This window comes from Sus scrofa, chromosome 4 (assembly GCF_000003025.6).
Source record: "Sus scrofa isolate TJ Tabasco breed Duroc chromosome 4, Sscrofa11.1, whole genome shotgun sequence".
In the NCBI taxonomy this organism is placed as follows: domain Eukaryota; kingdom Metazoa; phylum Chordata; class Mammalia; order Artiodactyla; family Suidae; genus Sus; species Sus scrofa.
Genome location: NC_010446.5, coordinates 124,324,444 through 124,342,162, shown reverse-complemented (window position 1 = coordinate 124,342,162; position 17,719 = coordinate 124,324,444). Strand labels below are relative to the sequence as shown.

The 17,719-nt window shown below is 43.4% G+C and overlaps 1 protein-coding gene across 7 annotated transcripts in view; it reads right to left on the bottom strand.

The window, feature by feature from the left end:
• FAM69A (family with sequence similarity 69 member A) overlaps positions 1 to 17,719 on the bottom strand; it is a 129,926-nt gene that overhangs the window by 17,177 nt on the left and 95,030 nt on the right. The gene's annotated exons all lie outside the window — the stretch shown is intronic.

Below are 17,719 nucleotides of genomic sequence, written 5' to 3'. Positions count from 1 at the left end.
GCTGCAACTGGCCTGATCTTTAGCTCTGCCTCAGGTCCGGATTTAAACAGTGCCCTTTTCTACAACACCCATCTTCCAATGAATAATCCTGAAAGCTGTATTATTTCTTTTCTGAGCCTATATGCTCTTTCTCTCTCTCTTTTTTTTTTTTTGCTTTTTTAGGGTCGCACCTGCGGGCACATGGAAGCTCCCAGGCTAGGGGCTGAATTGGAGCTGCAGCTGCTGGCCTACACCACAGCCACGGCAACACCGGATCCTTAACCCACTGAGCAAGGCCAGGGATTGAGCCACATCCTCATGGATACCAGTTGGGTTCATAACTCGCTGAGCTACAAGAGGAAGTCCCACCTGAGCCTATATTCTCCTCCCTTCTTTCCCTGCGTTTCTAAATCTAACATCATTTGCATTCACGTTATCTTTTGTTGTACAAAGTGAGATGATGTGAAGGCACAGACGTGGTCCCAGTCGTCTCTGCACCTGCCCTTCCCTCTAGAGCTTGGTCTTTAAGTGTCTAATAAATGTCTATGAAAGAATCACCCTGAAGATCATAGAGGTTTTGATTCTAAAACATCATGGAGGATAAAATGAAGGCTCTTCCATAATATTTAAAACATTAAAGAAAAAAAAAAAAGGACAAACCCGTATCTTATTAGTAAACAGTGAAACAGTGAAGACAAGTCTGGCATTCAGCTACAAGAATCACAGTCTTGTTTTGAGCAAAGGCTCCAAGCCAAGCCTGCATCAAAGAGGTAGTCACAAGAACAGGCTCTTCAACTTGTAGCTTCCATCACAAACCAAAAGTAAATTTCCCACATGCTTCTATGAAAAGGATGGTTGGCCACATGCTGTCTTGTTTTTTGTTTTGTCTTTTTTTCAGGCATGGCCGCACACACAAACTATAATCCCCATCAGCAATCTGATTTTCTAACTAGGGCACAGAGTCTATAAAGAATATTCAAGTTTACAATAGGCAGCAGAAAACGACAAAGATTTTACTACTGCCGTGATTCTACTGTATTACCCCCTTTGCTTGCACATACCTCACAGGACCAGAAGATGGCGCTCTTCAGCTAAATTTTACAAAACCCATCCACGCTGAAGGCGTTTCATGAACTATGGAAACTGTACCACAATGGGTGACAGCGATGAGCAGATGTATAGTACTAGGTTTGAAATAATTTTCTAAGCTTCATGTTCTAAAGACAGTCTTATCAATTTCTTCTTACTTAGGAAAACGCACCACAGTTGAGTTCTTAATTCCTGAAAATTCTCCAAGTCTCTACTCTAATTAGCACGCTTGCCCATTCTCTATATCAGCTATTTTAAATCCACGTCACCATTCTCCGCACTCTGACCGTCAACCTCTCACTCTCTTTCCTAACTTCTCTCAGCCAGTAACAGTGCGCAACCCACTCAGTCTCTTTTCTTATCTGCGCGCGTGCGCACACGAACCCTCTCTGCTTTCCTTCCCTTCTGTTATCATGTCTGTAATTTACTTCAGAACTTCGGCACACACAGCGTGATGTGTGTGTGTCTGTGTGTTCACAGCCTAGGTGCCTCTAATAGGCTAAGCAGGGATGCACAGGTGCTTGGGGTTCTCATGACGCAGTCAGGAAACCCATGCTTCACAGGCAGCTGCTTGAAGTGCTTCGGTTACCCATATCTTGATAAAGACTGGTCCATTTCTGAGATTTTGTTAATTAGCAAACTAGGATTTGACTAGTGAAATCTGTGGCTAGTTAAATAGCATGATGATCTCAGAAAGGAAGGAGCGGTGGTGAAATAAGAAATGGGGATTGGCTGAAATACGAGATATTCCTGCTCATTCACAAAGACGGTATCAGAACCAGCTGAAGCCATAACCTTTATCTTCAGGGAGGGACTCCGAGCTGCTCATCTTCCAGCAGAGGTTCTCAAGTTGGAGGGAGTGTCTGTGCCCCTGGAGGCCTGACAACACCGACAGCTGGAACCCACTCTCAGACTTTCCACATCATGAGGTTTGAGGTGAGGCTGACAACTTGCACTTGTAGCAACTTTCCAGATGATACTAGTGCTGCTGCTCAGAGAGACTATATTTTGAGAATGGAAATGGTTTAGTATTTCTAGTTGCCTGATGTTAATTATAACAGTAACAGGAGCCTGCCTCTGCAATCCTTCATTCAAGTTGATAGAACACCTAAAAAGCCAGCTTTAATGAGTTTACAGACTGATTATATGAAATGTTTTGTGACTGCTTATAAATAAATATGTAGTGAATAAATGCCTATATGTATAGCAGAAATCATTTTCATGATTGAACCTAGCAATAAGGTTATTTTAAACACTTTCTGTGGTGACCATTATTTTTCAAAATTAATCTAAGGAAGTGTGCATGACCAAACTGGATTAGATCAGTTTAAAACAATTTCCTACCCAAAAGGTGGAATCAGCCCAAGAGTCCATGGATGGATGAATGAATAATAATAATAAAAAAAAAGGAGTTCCCGTCGTGGCGCAGTGGTTAACGAATCCAACTAGGAACCATGAGGTTTCGGGTTCGATCCCTGGCCTTGCTCAGTGGGTTAACGATCCTGCGTTGCCGTGAGCTGCGGTGTAGGTTGCAGACATGGCTCGGATCCTGAGTTGCTGTGGCTCTGGCGTAGGCCAGCGGCTCTCAGCTTCGATTCGACCCCTAGCCTGGGAACCTCCATATGCCGTGGGAGCGGCCCAAGAAATAGCAAAAAGACAAAGAAAAAAAAGAATAATAATAATAAAAAAACCATGTAGTATATACATGCAATGGAATATTACTCGGCCCTAAAAAGGAAGGAGAGTGTGACACATGCTATAGGATACTATGCTAAGTGAAACGAGCCAGTCATAAACAGACAAATACAGCTGATCCTTGAACAACACAGGGATGAGGGGCGCTGACCCCTTCCCAAGTAGCAAATCTGCATGTATAACATTACAGTCAGCCTTCTGCACCCATGGCTCTGCGTCCGTGGAGTCAACCAACTGCGGACCATGTGATATTTGGTGAAAAAAACCCACACGGTTCAAGTATAGCTATACTGTGTGATTCCACTTAACTGCGGTCTAAGGAGTCGTCGAAGTCATAGAAACACAAGTAGAATGGTGGTTGCTAGCGGCTTGGGGGAGAGAAAATGGAAGGATGTCTAAGGGGTACAGAGTTTCAGTTTTGCAAGACAAAAAAGTCATGGAGACCGGCTACAAAGCAATGGGAATGTGCTCAACGCCACAGAACTGTACGCCTGAAAGTGGTTCTGATGCACTTCGGAAAACAGGATGGCAGTTCCTTAAGAAATTAAAAATAGAACCACCGTGTGATCCAGCCACCTCACATCTGGGTACATATCCGAAGGGAAAAAAGTCATTCTCTCAAAGTGACAGCTGCCCCTCGTGTTCACTGCAGCCTTCCTCACCAGGGCTACGGAAACAGCCTAAGTGTCTGTGGACGGATGAGTGGATAAAGAAGATGTGGTCTAGGGTCGCAATGAAAGGTTATTCGGCCTGTCATTTGGGACATAACGGATGAGGCTGGAGGACACTATGCTCAGTGGAACAGGCCAGAGAGAAACGGCTGTACGGTATCACTCCCAAGTGGAATCTGAAAAAAACAACCCCCCCAAAAAAGGCACAGAAACAGGGACTGGGAGGTGGGGAAAATAAGGAGAAGAGAGTAAAGGGCACCAGCTTTCCGTGATAAGAGGGTAAGGCCTAAGGGTCTAGGGACTAACTGCAGTTGTAACATTGTATCATTTTTTTGTTTTTTTGTTTTTGCTTTTCTAGGGCGCACCCCAGGCATATGGAGGTCCCCAGGCTAGGGGTGGAATTGGAGCTGTAGCCGCCCGCCTACACCACAGCCACAGCAACAGGATCTGAGTCGTGTCTGCGACCTACACCACGGCTCACGGCAACGCCGGATCCTCAACCCAAGGGATCGAACCTGCAACCTCATGGTTCCGATTGGGATTCATTAACCACTGAGCCACGACAGGAACTCCACATTGTATTGTTCAGTTGAAATTGCTAATAGAACTTAATTGTTCTCACCAAAAAATTTAAAAAAAAAGGAAGGTAATATGTTAGGTAGTTGGTGTGTTAACTAACTCGGGGGGGGGGCTTTCACAGCCGCATATGTGTGTCAAACTACCATGTATTTTAAATATCATACAATTTTGTCAACTATACCTCAGAAAGGGGGGGAGTCATAACAAACTGAAAAACGAATATAGTGGAGAGTATATGTTATGTGGACTGTATCACAGTTTAAAAGAATTAAAACCCAACCCAACTCAACCCAAACCAACAGATTTTGCAGCACAGTGTCTAGAAACAGTGGTCTACACTCTGTCAGCACTTACTTCCTCCCTTCCACACCTGACCTGACCTATTTTGGCTTTGGACCCGAGGACACTTTGCAAATGCACTTTTGACAATGAGCTCTGACCTGTGCCTTTCAGTCCTTGCATTACTCAGCTTCTTGTCCCTCTCTGTCCTTGTTGGCCACTCTTTTCTCACCGCCTCCCCCCTCATGTTCTTCTCCTACTTCTCTGGCCACTTGTTTTGAGTCTTTTTTGGTGGAGTTCTTCCCTTTTCTCAGGATCATCAGTATCACTGTTTTCCAGGGCTTGGTTCTACTTCCTGGGGCTCTGCGTGTCGTCACGGGGACACCTATTCCTGTGACTCTAACGAAGCGATTCCCCGACACCTGAGTGTCTGTCTTCCTGGACGTGTCTGGGCTCCATGTGGGCAACCTGCAAGTGTTCCATACTCAAGCCCCCTCCCCTCTGTTCCCCGCCTCATTGAGAGGTGCCATCACCCATTCAAGCATCCGAGAGAGGGAACAGGAGTTGTCCCAAGCGCCTCCTCCCACATTCAGCACCTCGGTCACCAGCCACTGACCATCCAATTATTTCCTTAGGAAGTTATTTCTTCCCTCCATTCCCACGGCCAATGTCATGGTTTAAGCTCTCGCTGCTTTGTGCCTGGATTCCTATGACGACCGTAAAACTGGTCTCCCCGTGGTGAGGTCTCCTACCCAAGCCACCATTTGTTATAATCAGACACATTCGTCTGAAACATAGATCTGATCACTCACTTCTCTGTTTAAAAACGTCTGCTGATTCTCTAACGCTTTGAGGATAAAAGGCAAACTCCCCAACACAACAGGCATGGTCTTTTGATTTGAGGTCTGCTTACCTGACTTCTGCAAACTGCCCCTCCTCCTCTCTGCTGAGCCATGCTGCTCGGGGATGTGTCTTTTCTCTCGCTGCAGCCCTGCACATGCCGCTTTCTGCCTGCAATGCCCAATTCCTCAAAATTCTGCCCAGGCATAACCTCTTCCAGAAAGTCTTCCGGAACCATCTCACTTTCGATGGCCCAGTAAAAACAATATTGCCTGGGACATATACTGAACATTATTAGTTGTTTATTGGTAATATTTGGGAAACACTCTAAAAAAAAACCCTCATTATTTTACATTCAAATTTAACTGGGCCTCTTGTCCTGTTTTATTTTTGCTAAATCTAGCGACACTACTCCAAGTCTCAATTATGTACTTCTTGTTTATTTTTAAACATTTTACTATTTTTAAGGCCACGCCCATGGCACATGGAAGTTCCTGGGCGAGGGGCCGAATTGGAGATGCAGCTGCCGGCCTAGACCACAGCCACAGCAAGCCACATCCAAGCTGCATCTGCAACCTATGCCACAGTTTGCAGCAAGGCAGGATCCTTAACCTACTGAGCGAGGCCAGGGATCGAACCCACATCCTTACGGACACTATGCCGGGTTCTTAACCTGCTGAGCCACAACAAGAACTCCTGCACTTTTTTTTTTTTTTTCCCTCCATGTCTTCTACTAATTTGCAAGCATTTTCAAGGTGGGAACATACCTTATTTCTGTACCTCCAGGTTCCAGCACAGTGCTAGGAAGCAGGTAACTAAAATCACATGCTGTTTTACTGCTGGCATGTTTCTTCCAGGCTGGCTTTAACCCTAGTCTCTTTACTGCTTCTCAGGAACGACGCTTGTGACAGTGATGCCACCTGTCTCAGCATCATGGTGAACGTGGCAGGACGTGAGACAGTGCAGCACAGCTCATGAAGGCCACCAGAAATGCTACTGTAATTTAACCTGTAAGATTGATCTTAGAATAGGGCTGATGTGTGTGAAGATTTACAAGAAATTTATTCAGTAAATATTTGTTCTGTAAGTTTGCAAAGAAGAGATTGGTAACCTAACTCAAATCGGCAGGAGGGAAGACCACACTTTTAAAAGGAAAAAATGAAGCTTGTGCTTCAAAAACAGTATGTTCCGTGGGAGTTCCCTTTGTGGCTCAGCGGTAAAGAACCTGACGAACATCCATGAGGACACAGGTTCAATCCCTGGCCTCGCTCCGTGGGTGAAGGATCTGGCGTTGCTGTGGCTGTGGTACATAGGCCAGTGGCTACAACCCCGATTTGACCCCTTGGCTTGGGAACCTCCATCTGCCGAAGGTGAGGCCCTGAAATAGCAAAAAAAAATAATAAAAACCGTATGTTCCCAGTGAATTGGTTCCATATATTTTAAAAATATAGGATAACAGCACAAAGTAAACCCTAGAGTCCAATCATAATTGATCCCAAGCAAATGGAAATGAAAAAGCACGGTCCCAAAGAGCTTAAATTTAGTATTGCTAAGCTAGGTGTTCTAAGCCACAAAGCCCTATCTCTAGAAATGAAACCTTAAGAGACAAATAAAATTTAGCGGCAATTTCATCTTTTCATGCTTCCACCTTAAAGCATGTGCTCATATGACAGTCACAAAAGGTCACCAGAATGGAGCAGGTGAACCTCATTATTACGCAGGTGGACCCTCAGGACAAACACTCGCCATCACAGAGGAACAGGCCAGACACTTCAATTTTCAAGAGCACGGTGCCTAAACGCGCACAGACGGAAATTTTCTCTCTTTTCCTCACCACGCCTTTGTTTCTTTTTTAAAGAACCCAGCACACCAGAGTCCAGCTCTGCCCAATTTCTTTATGGTTGGGCACAACACAGGGCTCTGCTGCAATAACGCGTGAATCAGTGAGTGCTACGATCAGAGAAAATGTACAGTGAATTATACAGCATATTATAATTAACTTGGTGGAAAAAAGAAAAAAAAAAAAAAAAGATCCTTCCAAGCACGTCCAATTAGGGTTAGTTACTGGGTGTCCTTAGTTTCAGTGAGAGCTGCCTTTAAACGACGAAGAGCAGAAAGCAATTCTCATTCCTTCGTTAACCTTGGCTTCCCAGTGTCCCCACCCCCACTCCATTCCCCTGCTTGGAGTTTTAAAAGCCTATTATGTATTTCACTGGAATCAAGCTTTAATGGATACAACTTGATTGGCAAGGTTCATCGTTTTATTAACAACTAAAAATAAGAAATTGCAAGCCAATGTACAATGTGCAAAATTAATCACAGTTCTGGCTCCTAGCTTCTAGAAACTTCGAGAAGTTAAGACTCCCGCTAACTTAATAACGTCTTTTAGCAAAAATGATCTATTGGTTACAAGAAAAATCTCAGGGTAGTAATATTAATATTCTGTAGTGATTTGCAGGGCTAAAATAAGAAATATATTTAATTACTAAATTAAACTAACTCACACACAGTACATAATGCGTATGAAATGCATATGAAATGCATATCTGACTTGGTCAATATTCTAAGCTTTTTTTACAATATTCTAAGCTTTTTTTACACCTCGAGGCAATGCAGGATCCTTAACCCACTGAGTGAGGCCAGGGATTGAATCCGCATCCTCATGGATCCTAGTCAGGTTCTTAACCCACTGAGCCACAACAGGAACTCCCATTCTAAGTTTGCTTCTAAATTTTTTTTTTTTTTGTCTTTTTGCTATTTCTTGGGCCGCTCCCACGGCATATGGAGGTTCCCAGGCTAGGGGTCGAATCGGAGCTATAGCTGCTGGCCTACGCCAGAGCTAGAGCAACGCAGGATCCGAGCCGCATCTGCAACCTACACCCCAGCCCACGGCAATGCCAGATCGTTAACCCACTGAGCAAGGGCAGGGACCGAACCCGCAACCTCATGGTTCCTAGTCGGATTCGTTAACCACTGCGCCACCATTGGATCTCCTGCTTCTAAATTTTAATACGAAAAGACAAAAAAGGAAAAAATATTAACTAACCAGTAGTAAAGGGCCCAACGACAAAGGCCATGGTGCAATGACCACTAATGCGTGGTTCTGGAAATTCTCAGAGCTAAGGCTAATCAACACCTTGCTCTTTGGGATAAGAGTGCTAAGGCGAAGACTGGTTTGTAATTTGAAGCACAAAGATGCTCCTCGGTGTCCTTCCATTTTTTTCTCTTCCATGAGGCCCCGTAGAAGTTCTTCCTCCTCTACGAAGCCTTTCTCTACTCTTCCACTCTAGTGACCTGTCTATTCATGGAAGCCTTCCTTTCCTTAAATATTTGTTATGCAACTGTTTGTACCATGAACTAAATCATTTTACCCTGATGTGATGGTCTCTGGCTGTGTCACACTGGCTCAGCTCTGCTCCCCAGTTGAAGAAGCAAACATTAACTTAGGTGTTGTTATGAAGGTATTTGCAGATGCGTTCATAATCAAATACTTTAAAATTATCTTTGATTATCTCGGTGGGCCCGATCCAATCAGTAGAAGGTCTTTAAGAGCATTGCTGAGGCTTCCCTGATAAAGAAGAAATTCCGTCTATGCACAGCAGCTTCAGCCCAGGCCCAAGAATTCTAGCTTGTCCTTCCTGACAGCCTACGCTATGAATTTCAGACTCATCTACCAGCCCCCAGGATTGGGTGAGGCAATTTCTTGCAACAAATCTCTCACTTTAAAAAAACTGAGATACAACTGACATATAACATTATATTAGGGAGTTCCTGTTGTGGTGCAGTGAAAACAAATTCAACTAGGAACCATGAGGTTGCGGGTTTGATCCCTGGCTTCACTCAGTGGGTTAAGGATCTGGTGCTGCCATGAGTTGTGGTGTAGTTTGCAGATGCAGCTCGGATCTGATGTTGCTGCGGCTGTGGTGTAGGCCAGCAGCTGTAGCTCCGACTGGACCCCTAGCCAGGGAGCCTCCATATGCTGCAGGTGTGGCCCTCAAAAGCAAAAAAAAAAAAAAAAAAAAAAAAAAAAAAAAAATTAGTTTCAGGTATAGAACCTGAATTCAATAATTTGTATAATTCAATATTTGTATAAACAGTGGAATAACCACCCACAAAGACGTCTAGCTAACATCTGTGAATATACATAGTTATAGAATTTTTTGGTTTTTTTTCGTTTTGGCCACACCTGTGACATGTGGAAGTTCCCAGGCCAGGGATCGAACTCGCACCACAGTAGTGACCCAAGCTGTAGTAGTAACAACACTGATCCTTAACACACTGAGCCACAAGGGAACTCCTGTAGAATTTTTTTTCCTGTAACTTTTAAGATTTAATCTCTTATCAACTTCCAAGTATACAATTCGGTATTATTAGCTACGGTTATCATTTTGTAGCCCTGTAACTTGTTTTATCACTGCAAGTTCACCCCTTTCAACCCCCTCACCAATTTTGTCCACCTACACTCACCTCATCTGGCAACCACCAATACGTTCCCTGTACCGAGGAGCTGGTTTTGTTGTTGTTGTTGTGGTTTAGCTTCTACCTATGAGTGAGATCATATAGTATTTATCTTTCTCTGTCTGACTTATATTACCTCGCAGAATGCCCTAGAGGTCCATTCACGGCGTTAATAAATAATGGTAACAAATTATTATTAATAAATAAAATTTAAAATAATAAATAATACATCTCTTAATATGTATTTTTATTGACTCTGCTTCTCTCTTGAACCCTGATTGCTACGCCTGATCACGTAATGTAATACGTGCGTCTGCCTGTGTCTGTCTGATCTTCCCAGTCAGATTCGAAGGCAGAAACTTGAGATGATGGTGATAATAATTTATGGAGCACTTACTACGTGTCAAGTGTTAAAGTGCTGTATTAAGCCTTCTAATAGGTGAATTCATTTTATCCTCAAAAATCACCTGCGGATGCAATCCTCTGGGGAGACTTCTGAGGCCCAGGGCTCTGATTATAGGCACACCAAGTACTCAGGTACTTGCTCCAGGCCAAATGAAAGCAAGTCAGCGACTTCAGAACCTTCTTTGTGTTCAAAAGATAAGAGTACCATTCAGCTTAATTGGCTCAAGTCCACGTTATCCTCATAACGCAGGTGGGGCAGAAATACTTTTCTCACGTGCACAATGGAGTTAAAAGCAAGTCAATGACATAAAGTCACTTATTCAAAGTCATACAGTCTTCCCAAGAACGGTCTTTGACTCCAGGCTCGTATTTTTTCCAATAGACTAACATGATATGGTTGAGCTACAGGTAAGCAAGAAGGTCCTCAGACGTGGTGCATTGTACTATTAATAGCCAAGATTTTAAAATGTACTGATATGACTAAAGCAATGAGACAGGTTTTCATAAGTCACACATCAAACAGTCGTATTTCCCAAGCTTATTACTCTGTTCTCTGGGTATTTGCATCCACTGTCCTTTCTCCTTACAGGCTTTTTGCCCAGATCCACAACTGTTTCCTTTTCATCAGTTTTCATTTCAAAATGCCCTCCTCTATGTGGTAAATATATACAGTGGAATACTACTCAGCCATAAAAAAGACTGAAGTAATGCCTTCTGCAGCAACAGGAGATGCAACCAGAGATGATCACACTAAGCGAAGTAAGTCAGAAAGAGAAAGACAAACACCATATGATATCGCTTATATGTGGAATCTAAAATATGACACGAAGGAACCTATCTACAAAACAGAAACAGACTCACCAGACATAGAGATCAGATTTGTGCTTGCCAAGGAAGAAGTGGGGGTGGGGGAGGGATGGATTGGGAGTTTGGAATTAGCAGATGCAAACTCTTATACACATAGATACACACTGGCTGGATAAACAACGAGGTCCCACTGTAGAGCACAGGGAACTAGATTCAATCTCCTGTGATGAATCACAACGGAAAAGAATATAAAAAAGAATTTATATGCATGTATAACTGAGTCACTTTGCTGTATAGCAGACATTAACACAACACTGTACATCAACTATACGTCAATAAAATGAATTTAAAACAAAACCAAAACCAAAAACCAAAATGCCCTCTTTTCAGGGCATCCCAATCACTGGTTAAGTCAGGATGCCCTTTAGGATGGCAGCTGTAGCTCTTATTTGACCCTTAGCTTGGGAACTTCCATATGCTGCAGGTGCAACCCTAAAAAAGCGAGAAAGAAAAAAGAAAAAAGAAAGACAGGATGCCCTCGCCATTCTCTCTACTAAATACTGCTAGTATATCTTTTCCCGTTGCAGTTCGCTGTGCCTGAAGTCATTTACTTGTTTTTGTTTTTATGATTCATATTCTGCGACAAGAACGCATGGATTCTGCTTGCTTGTATGGCATTGGTACCTAGAATGAGCCCGGCGTGTAGTGTGCAGGAAAGGCGGGTTGATCACGGTCTCTTCTGAGATGCATTATTTATACGTTTTGTGTGATGGCTCTGCTAGAGTAATTACCTTGGAAACAAACACTAAATGACTAAAACTAGGGGAAAAAAACTAGAGAAAAGTTAAAAGCTGAACTTGCACCTTTGCACGGGGAGAGAAGAACACTGTTAAACTTGAGCAAACACTCTTTGCAGAGCTGCTCTTGGATCTTCTGTGTCTGTAATCTTCCTCGGTTCATGAAGGTGAAAATGACAGGATTTTGAAGGAAATGTGTGCAGAGTTTAGACAAAGGACACTAATCTTTTGGCAAGCATGCTTTTGCTAAATATGGTTTTGAGATAATGCAGTTTTATATTTTAAATCTCAAATTAAAAACCAGTCATCTGGAGTTGTCTTGTGGCGCGGTGGGTTAGGGATCTGGCATTGTCACTGTAGTGGCTTGGGTTGCGGCTGTGGCATGGGTTCAATCCCTGGCCCAGGAACTTTTATAGGCCTCGGGCGCAGCCAAAAAACACCCTTCCAACAGCTCCCCCACCAAAAATCCCACCAAAATCAACCAAACAAAAAAATCCCAGTCATCTTGTTATATGCTCTGGTTCAGTGCTTTCCACTTAAAAGAATCGTCTATGCAGTAACACAGAGGGAAAGAGACAGTTTAGACTCTACCCTGCAAAACAGGAACTACTAGGATCAGAATAAGTATGTGTGGTTATTGTCAAAATTTACGAAAAGGCCAGGCAATTACTTAGTAGCTATTGCAAAATTGCAACCCGGGAGAAGCAAATTGGAAAAGGTATTGCAGGAATTCTCTTGTTAAGAATGGAGTTAAGGGAGTTCCGTTGTGGCACAGTGGAAACGAATCTGCCTAGTATCCACGAGGATGCGGGTTCGATCCCTGACCTCATTCAGTGGGTTGAGGATCCTGCGGTGCCGTGAGCAGTAGTGTAGGTCACAGATGCAGTTCAGATCCCGTGTTGCTCTGGCAGTGGCCTAGGCTGACAGCCACAGCTCTGATTTGACCCCAAGCCTGAGAACTTCCATATGCTGCAGTGTAGTTCTAAAAAGCCAAAAAAAAAAAAAAAGAGAATGCAGTTAAGGATCCAGCATCGTCATTGCTGAGGCTTAAGTTTCATTCCTGGCCCAGGAACTTTCACAAGCTGCGGGTTTGGCAAAAAAAGAAAAAAAAAAATTAATAGAGGAGTTCTCATTACGGCGCAGTGGTGGACGGATCCGACTGGGAACCATGAGGTTGTGGGTTCGATCCCTGCCCTTGCTCAGTGGGTTAAGGATCCGGCATTGCCGTGAGCTGTGATGTAGGTTGCAGACGCGGCTCGGATCCCGTGTTGCTGTGGCTCTGGCGTAGGCCCGTGGCTACAGCTCCGATTTGACCCCTAGCCTGGGAACCTCCATATGCCGCGGGAGCGGCCCTAGAAATAACAAAAAAAAAAAAAAAAAATAGAAAAAAAGAAAAGTGGGGATCCCATTGAGGCTCAGAGGGTTAAGAACCTGATTATTATCCATGAGGTTGTGGGTTCCCCGGCCTCACCCAGTGGGTTAAAGGATCCAGCGTTGCCGTGAGCTGTGGTGTAGGGTGAAGACACAGTTCAGATCTGGTGTTACTATGGCTGTGGTGTAGGTCGGCAGCTGCAGCTGACTGGACTCCTAGCCTGGAAACCTGCATATGTCGTAGGTGTGGCCCTAAAAAAGCAAAAAAAAAAAAAAAAAAAAAAAGGCATTGCATTTCAGGCCAGTATGGGCTGATTCATACTTTAAAAAGAGGTACAGGAGTTCCCTGGTGGCTCAGTGGGTTAAGAATTAGTGTTGTCACTGCTTTTGCTGGGGTTCAATCCCTGGCCCAAGAACTCTCGTATGCCATGGGCACAGCCCCCGCCCCCAAATCTAGAGGTAGAGTCTGTGTAATATAAAACTTACATGGATACATACCGCCATAGTTTTTACTCTAAACATCCCCTTTTTAGAATTTTAACATTTGCAAGAATGTTTTTCTAGTCTTTTACTTTCAATCTATCGACATCTTTATATTTTAGATGTATATCTTCTAAATATCATATAGTTGTTTTTAAATTTTAATACAGTTTGACAATCTGTCTTTTTTTTTTTTGGTTTTTTAGGGCCACACCCACAGCATATGGAAGTTCCTAGGCTAGGGGTCGAATCAGAGCTACAATTGCTGGCCACAGCCACAACCATAGCAACGGTGGATCCGAGCTGCATCCACAACCTACACCACGGCTCATGGCAGTGCCAGATGCTTAACCCACTCAACAAGGCCAGGGATCAAATCCATTTCCTCCTGAATACTAGCTGGGTTCATCACCACTGAGCCATGACGGAAACTCCCACAATCTTTGTCTTTTAACTGAAGCGTTTGGTTCCTTTACATTTAGTGATAACCAACATACTTGGGTGTAAATATGTTACAGTCAGTGCCATGTAAGCTGCTCATATTTTCTCCAGAACCGGAGCACCAATACCCTCAGCTGCTGAGCATAGAGTCGTCCAGAGCTTTCAGCTGAGTCCTTCTTCGGGACTCAGCCTTACTTAAGGTCACACCCCCAGGGAGGGTGGCAGATGATGGAAACTGTGTCCAGTGACTGGTCAGGGAGGGATATAAAGGCCTGGACCTTTGCAAGGCCATTCTAGCTCTAAATCCCCTAAGAGTCACCACCACACTGCAGTTTAAACTTCTGGTCTCTCTGGCCTTCTCACTCCACCACCATTGCGAATCCCCAGCGTCCACCCCAATCAACTTCTTTCAGGCAAACCTCAGTCTGAGTGTTTCCCAGGGAATTCAGTCTGTGACATCTTATCATTTTGTTATCTCCTTTTTCTGCCTGCTATGTTTCTTTTTCTTTACTTTCTTGACTTCTTTAGGACTGAGTATTTTTTTTTTATTATTTATTCTCTTTCCTGTATCAGTTTGGAAATGACATATACTCTTTCTCTGTTCCAGAGGTTAGTCTAGAAACAACGATATGCATACTTGAATTAGCAAAGTCGAAAGTTAACCGATAAACACTTTTCCCCTACTCTGCAGTATGATAAGGATTTTAAATATCTTAACTCCTTTTACCCCTTTCCCAATTTATATGTAATTGTTATTCTAGGTACCTCATGTAAGTGCAATCATACAGTATTTGTCCTTTTGCACCTGGCTTTTATCATTCGGGATGGTGTTTTCGAGGTTCATCCATATTGCAGCCTGCATTAGAATTTCATCCTTTGTAAACGCTGAATAATATTCCATTGTATGTATATATCACATTTTGTTTATGCATTCACTAGAGTATTTCCACCCTTTGGCTGCTATGAATAAACTCCGGTGTACTGCTATGAACTCTGGTGTGCAAATATCTGCTTGAGCCCCTGCTTTCAACTCTTTTGAGTAAATTGCTGGAGATGGAATTGCTGAATCATATGATAATTCTGTATTTAATTATTTGAGGAACTTCCATATTGTCTTCTTGATTCTCTTAAATACACTTCAATTCTCTGTAGAAATTATTCATGACTTCATTTCTTTTCTCTACCTTTTCTCCTATTTTCTTGAACGTGAACATCACTATTTGAAAATCCTTTTTGTGTGACACTAATATCTAGGTCATCTGTGGATCGGCTTCTCTTGTCCATGTTTATCTCTCGGTTTGCAGTCATGTCATCTTGTCTCTGGGATGCCCGATGCTTCTCTACAGAAAGCCTCCAGAGAGGGTGCTACTTTCCCCCAGGAGGCAGATACAATGGTAGCTGATCACCTTAAATCAATCAGGGGCTATGCTGAGTGGAGGCTGGCGTGCATCTCGGGTTAAAGCTCAAGCTATTTTTGGCTCATCTCCACTCCGAGAGCACAGCCCTCCAGGATTTTTAACTGAGAGCCTGGGAATTCACTGGGGTTTTCCCTCTGGTAGCTTCATAAATTAAGTCTATATCTTCTGAGACGGCCAAAACATCTACTTTTCAATGAGATTTTTTTAGAGCCTCCCATTCTGTAAAGCCCCAGGATTTGGCAAATATCCCAACAGGATAACTGGCTGTGCTCCTTTCGCCTTCTGTAGAAGTTTGCTGGTTTCTTGTTCCCCGTGGCAGCTCTCTCCCCGTATACAGCCCTGGTTCTCAGACCCCCAGCTCATAGCCCAAATCAGCACATTTCTCAAGGGAAAAAGAGGCCGCAAAAGTCAACTCACCTCCACTCTGGGGTTCCGCCCTTTGGGATCTCATGCCAAAGCATAGTGTACCAGGATCTCACTCTTGGTAGAAGTTGCACTAAACTTTTATCTTCCTAGCCCCACAAGACAGTATTTCAGGGTCATATATCTCGAGGCAAACACAGCCACGAAATCTAGGCTCACCTCTCTTAAATCTTATCCTCTCCCAGATCTTAACCAAGTAATTCCTCACTATCTTGTTTGGTCTTTGAAGCTTTCAGATGTACTTAAAAATATTTTTTTCTGGACGTTCTCATGTGGTGCAGTGAGTGAAAGGTCTAGCATTGCTGCAGGTGTGCCCAGGTTGCAACTGCAGCACAGGTTCAATCCCTGGCCTGGGAACTTCCACATGCTGCAGATGTGGCCAAAATAAATTTTTCTTTTCTGCTTCCTTTTGAGTTCTAACCACACAACTCCTATGCAATAAAAGTACTATCTTAGTACTACTGGTCTTAGTACTACCAGTTTTGGTAAGTTTTAAGAACATAATTCCCAAATGCAGTGAAACCACAATTTTTAAAAAAGCTATCTTTAGGAAAAAAAGATATATTTTAGGCTCAGAAAACGTTTTCATTAATTTCAAGTTTTGGAAAGATAACCATTAAACTCTGCTAGAATTATGTTCTTCCATTTCTTACCAATTAGCGTGAACTGCAAGGAAAAAGAATGAGGTACTTCAACTATAATTCACTCAAAACAAGACTGTGAACCGACATGCCTCACATTTGGAAGGCTGCTGAATTAAAACAAGATAAAACCATATCGTTCCATTTCGGCTTAATCTCATGGAACAGTAGTGCTAACAGAACCAGATGATGTTAACAGGTCTTCCTGCTGCAGTGCGGATGGATTTTTCCTAATCAAGCATATTTGCTTTCTCTGCAGATGCAGAATGCCCGTTAGTAAGTTAAAGACCCTGAGAAGTGCCCAGTAAAGTCCACTGTTTATGTCTGCCCAACGCTTGGTTTTCCAATGTATCTGACATGGAACAACCTTTAATGTGCTCGAGGCAGCCAGTTTGAGAAAGGTGAGCTAGAAAAAAAGAAATAAACATTTCAAATACTTTTGGTTATTTACATCATAGTTGATTATATAACTCCTTCTATCTTCTTCACGGAAGGTGAGCTGGTGAGTTTTGTGGGGGGTTTTGTTAGCTTTATCAAACACTAACTTGCAGAGTTCCTACTGTGGTGCAGCGGAAACGTTTCCAACTAGGAGCCATGAGGTTGCGGGTTCAAACCCTGGCCTCCCTTAGTGGGTTAAGGATCTGGCATTGCCCTGACTTGTGGTGTAGGTCGCAGATGCAGCTTGGATCTGGCATTGCTGTGGCTGTGGCGTAGGCCTGCAGCTACAGCTCTGATTAGACCCCTAGCCTGGGAACCTCCATATGCCGTGGGTGCAGATCTAAAAAAAGGACACAAAAAAACAAAACAAAAAACCCCCCCCACTAACTTCCTCTGTCAGTCTTTTCTGACATTGGGTAGCAGAAAGAATATGAGCTTTCTATATAGACACTTAGGATCAAATTCTGGCTCCACCATAACAGGCAAATTCTCCTCTCTGTTAGTCATATCTCTGTATTTGTAATATGGGCTTGAGTGGGATTTCACAGTATTATTTTAAGTATAAATGACCAAGTAAAGTGCCCAGTACAGTGCCTATTTAAAAATTCCTCAAGGATCTAGAATGGCCAGGTGGAATGAATATAAGATTGAAATATTTCTTTTTTCTTTTTTTTGTCTTTTTGCCATTTCTAGGGCTGTTCCCGCAGCATATGGAGGTTCCCAGGCTATGGGTCCAATCAGAGCTGTAGCCGCCGGCCTATGCCAGGGCCACAGCAACGCCAGATCCCAGCTGCATCTTTGACCTACACCACAGCTCACGGCAATGCCGGATCCTTAACCCACTGAGCAAGGCCAAGGACTGAACCCGCATCCTCATGGTTCCTAGTGGGGTTCGTTAACCACTGAGC